Genomic DNA, 5427 nt, shown 5'->3' on the forward strand with positions numbered 1-5427 from the left:
ACAGTATCTATGGACAGACAAGGGTAAAGAGTATTATAACAAACACTTGAAAGACCTTCTGGAAAAGAATAAAATAACATTGTACTCGACTGAAAATGAGGAAAAGTCATCAGTTTGTGAAAGATGGAATCGAACAATTAAGTCTAAAATGTGGAAACAGTTTACAGCTAAAAATACAACACAATATTTAGATATGCTACCACAGTTGGTAAATGAATACAATAATACAAAGCATTCAAGCATAAAGATGACACCAGTAGAGGCTAGTAAAAAGAAGAATCAAGGGATCGTTTATTTTAATCTGTATGGTGATATGGAGCAAGTATCATCAAAACCAAAATTCAAAGTTGATGACAAGGTTCGAATATCGAAGTATAAAAGAAATATTTTCGATAAGGGTTATACACCAAATTGGACAGAAGAGATATTCGTCGTTGATAAGATCAAACATACTAATCCAAGCACATACAAACTAAAAGATCTCAGAGGTGAAGATATTCAAGGGAGTTTCTATGAACCCGAATTATTAAAAGCGATGCAAGATGTTTTTCGTATTGATAAAGTGGTCCGTAGAGATTATAAGAAGAAACAAGCTTTAGTGAAGTGGAAAGGTTATAGTGATGAATTTAATAGTTGGATACCAATCAAGGATTTACAACATATTTAAACGCACTATTAATGATAAATTATAAGAAATTAACATATTGTGTCATTAATATATAACAATTGATGTTTTGGAATGATAATATTGTTAATGGCCGATACCAGAGATGGTTTACCAAAGAAGACAAAATGAAAGCTATAAGGCGCACAAAAGCCCGTTATATGCGAAATACACGATGGTTTTGTGAGCAATGTAAAAAAGAGTACAGTCTGGGTAGCAAGTGGACCCATATAAGACAATCCCATTCGAACGCAGTATAAAAAAAGTTTGAAAAAGAGTATAAGAAGTTTTTTTTATTTTGAACCTAGGGTTGAGTTAGGCTTGGTTTTACAGGCTTGGTTTTACAGGCTTGGTTTTCTAGGGTTTGAATTTCAGTTTTGGATCCAATATTTGATTCCAATATTTGAATCCATTTTTGATTCTATTTTTGATTTCATTTTTGATTCCATGTTTGATTCTATTTTTTGATTCTATTTTTTGATTCTATTTTTGATTCTATTTTTTTGAATCCAGTGCTGTGCAGTAGTATAGGAGTTGGGGATGTAAGAGATTATAAAAATTTTTATGATCTCGTACCCCCAACTCCTATACTACTTAGATGCACTTAAATAGTCTTGTGTTTAACCCTATTCCGACCGGGGGGGGGGGGGAGGGGTGGCTTTTGAGGCCCGCGCTGACTTTGAACGCTTATAACTTTTTCAAGATTCAACCAAACCGTGCCAAACTTTTTGAGTTTACCTAAAATTTATCTGGAAATAATTTGGTAGGACAGGATGTTGTGCCAGGAACTTGACATCACCATGGCAACGGCATTTTGATAGGCATGTTTTCCCAAATTTGTAATTTTCGTGCTTCTTTTAATGAAAATTAACTTAAATACAATTAATTTTTACCTTTTTACGGTTTTTAAGCACAATTTTAATGATTTTGAGTACTTTGCAGTAATTTTGGGTGGTTTGGAATGCATGATTTTGTGGTTTTCTATTGTCGCTAACCAATCAGAGTTATATTTTGATTGACAGTTTTGCAAAGTGTAATCGAGCAAGCGGTGAGAATTTGCAACTATTTAACTTTGCAAAAGTTAATTAGCTATTTTTTTTTTCATCACCGCCAGCAGAGACTTGTCAATAGCAGAGGAAGACGACTGACACGTTCAGAAAATACGTGTTCTTTTGGGAATTGGTAAATTCATCCCTGTCGTCACACTGGGAATCATACTTCAAGTAGAACACAAAGGGCACCAGAGAGAGAGAGATTGGGAGAGATTGTGACAAAAAGTGTTTTTTTAACTGTGAGTTCTTTGTTTAATTCTTTTCCAAAAATAATAGGGCGTATTTGAAAACGATCAACACTTACTTGTTCTGAAATAGTGTTCCTGTGCTTAGTTTTCACATTCCAAATAATATTAATTACATGCCTATAAAATTAATTTGATTTCCATGATTATGGTCAGTATACCACAATTTGAACAAAAAAAATTGATGTTCATGGGCTGCGTGGCACTTGTAAGAAGACTATAATAGTTAAAATAATAACAATAAAAATACACGAAAAGTGCCAAAATATTTAAGTTGATTCCAGACGTTTTGGGCTTAATCCTTCTTTAGTGGAATGATGTCCGTGGTCAGTATATTTCTATTTAAATATCAGTTTAATAAAAATTTGGTTTGTATCTGATCTTAAAATCGGTTTAAAAAAGGTGGTAAAAAACGCATAAAACTGAATTTTCGGTAACTCTCTGTTACCTTCATCAGAGATAAAATTGGTTCAGTTTTTGCATAATTAGTTTTTATACACCGCCGGTCCCTAGGGATGTTCTCGCGCGACGCAGAGCACAAGCCTGGCACAAGATCTAATAACGAAAGCGCAATAAGATTTCACGCGGAAACAACAGACCATGACATTCATCCGGATTATGTAGAAATTTTAGAAAGAAATGTCAACAAAAGGCAACAACGCCTTTTCCTAGAAGCGCTACATTCTATCCAGGACATTAACTGTGTGAATGAGCATGTGCATTTCCCACAAGTTTATTTAACATTGAGAACATACCTAGAGACCGGCGGTGTATAAAACCTTATTATGCAAAAACTGAACCAATTTTAACTCTGATGAACTTGAAGGTAACAGAGAGTTACCGAAAATTCAGTTTTATACGTGTTTTACCACCTTTTTTAAACCGATTTTAAGATCAGATACAAACCAAATTTTTATTATTTCAAACACTGATCACCTTAATAACAAATATCAGTTTATTGGATTGCTTTAATTAAAAAAAAAAATACGCAATAACATCTCAGTTGTATACATAAAAATTCGAATCCGTTTTACTACCTTTTGAGTATAAGTGATTGATTGAGGAAGGGACCATTACATCACCTGCAAAAAACAGTTCTCAAGTTGCGCATAACCCTTGCTCATGCGCTTTACTGCGTACCTAGTTCAGCTTTCAATGATGCGCAGTTTGGTTTATCTTCAAGAGAAATGGCAGCTCATTTTACCGTCGGAGAGTGATTTAAAATGTCTACTATACCAAACCAACAGTAAGAATAGAAACAATTTTGATACGAAAATTGTCCTTCATGAGCAATGCGTTTTAACTTTTTAATCACACTGTTTCTAGTTTGATTTGTATGTAGGTTTATTCTAATTTTTATATTTTTATATTATTTTTACATATTGTAAACAGCGCTTTAGAATATTTATAGTTTTAGCGCTATATAAATGTATAAATTATTATTATTATTATTATTATTATTATTATAATTATTATTATTATTATTATTATTATTATTATTATTATTATTATTATTATTATTATTATTATTATTATTATTATTATTATTATTATAAACAAAGCCGACAGTCGACAGTGTGCGTGTGCGGTGACGCCTTTACAATCGATCATGCAATGATTTGTAGGAGAGGCAGATTCATAATTCAGCGCCATAATGAACTCCGTGACCTCGAGGCTGACTTGCTTAAGATGGTCTGTAATGATGTCGAAATAGAGCCCGTCCTTCAAGAACTGACTGGAGAGAGGCTACCAAGCGGCGCTAACACAACGCCAGATGCTCGCCTAGATATACATGCCCGGGGGTTTTGGGAGAAGCAGAGATCCGCGTTCTTTGATGTGAGGGTGTGTCACCCCAACGCGGATTCCTACAAGGACCAAACCCCCAAGCAGATATACCGTAACCATGAGAATGAGAAGAAGAGGGCTTACGCAGACAGGGTTCTTCAAGTAGAACAGGGAACTTTCACTCCATTGGTGTTTACATCCACCGGAGGAATGGGCGAGGAGTGCAAGAGGTATCACAGTAGGCTTGCAGAATTAATCGCCGCAAAGAAAGGGGAGGATTACGCAACAACGGTGTCTTGGATCAGATCAAAAGTCTCATTTGCGATCCTCCGATCCGCCTTAATCTGCCTAAGGGGATCAAGAACTGTAAAGAGAAACAGGAACATTGACATTTATGATATGGACTTTCAAGTAGAGAATTCTCGTACTGCAATTTAGATCGAATATTTTTTTTTTAATATATAGTTCTTCTTTTATTATTGCTCTCGAAGTCGCTTTTACTATTTTTCTACATTTTTAAAGACACTGTTTTTATTATTATGTAAATAATATGTTTATATATAAAGTTCTTATTCGAATAGTCAAATCATTGTAATTCTTTTAGAAATTGGTTAATAAAGTGTTTATTTTAAAAAAAAATTATTATTATTATTATTATTATTATTATTATTATTATTATTATTATTATTATTATGTATAAAAGAATCGCAAATGCAAAACTGCTAGTGTTAAAAAAGTGCTACTCTGAAGACGGCAATAAAGGAAAAATATGGCGACTCACCTGCCGAGCTCCGACTCGGTCTGTGACGGTTGGTGAAAGTTAATTGAGAAATTTCCTCAATCAATATTTTCGTTACAACGACGTAACTGATTTTATTTTTAATCCAACAGTGACTAAACTTTCACTCAAAAAACTTATTTTGTTATTCTAGCAATCCACGCAAGATATCGTAATTTAAACCTTGCTCACGATCACTTTATGGAATAGAAATTGGCTACGAAGTTAATTTCTTGAGTCCCGAGCCTGAATTTGATTAAAATTCTAAGTTATGTTGGCAAATTCCTGAGACGCTAGTATCTCGTAAAGCCCTGGCCAAACGGTAACGCAAGTGGATGCAAGTTGAACTTACTTACAAACTTGCGTTGGGTGGCCAAACGGACTCGCAAGTTTACTCGCAAGTGCACGCAAGTTGTCAAAAAAGCCATTTAAATGCAATTGCGCGCGCTGCAATTCAGTATTTGAAGTAAGCAGCAAAACTTGCGTTGAATTTGATCTCGACCAAAGTGAATGCAAGTCATCGTAAGTCAACGCAAGTGCACGCAAGTCAAGGCCAAACGGAGACGCAAGTAAACGCGTTTTCAACTTGCGTCCACTATGGCATCGATCGTTTGCAGAAACTGACACGATCGTAGGCTATCAAAGCGATTGGAAGCGATCAGGGGGTTCTCATATGATTGTCCCGATCGTCCGGTATATGCAAAGTGCCCGGCCAAAGCCTTGGTCCAAAACAATTATTTTGGCGCCAAACTCAACATAATGAAACAATCACAAAGACCTCGTGCGTAAGTCGGTATAACATTCAATGTTCATGAAAGTAAAAATGTAGATATTCGAGATACAAACAAGATAATAACTCCTGATCTTTTCTTGGTTTCGGCATATGAACATTCCAATCGATTT

This window comes from Oculina patagonica, chromosome 8, assembly GCF_052425735.1.
Source record: "Oculina patagonica isolate OP01 chromosome 8, crgOcupat, whole genome shotgun sequence".
Lineage (NCBI taxonomy): Eukaryota > Metazoa > Cnidaria > Anthozoa > Scleractinia > Oculinidae > Oculina > Oculina patagonica.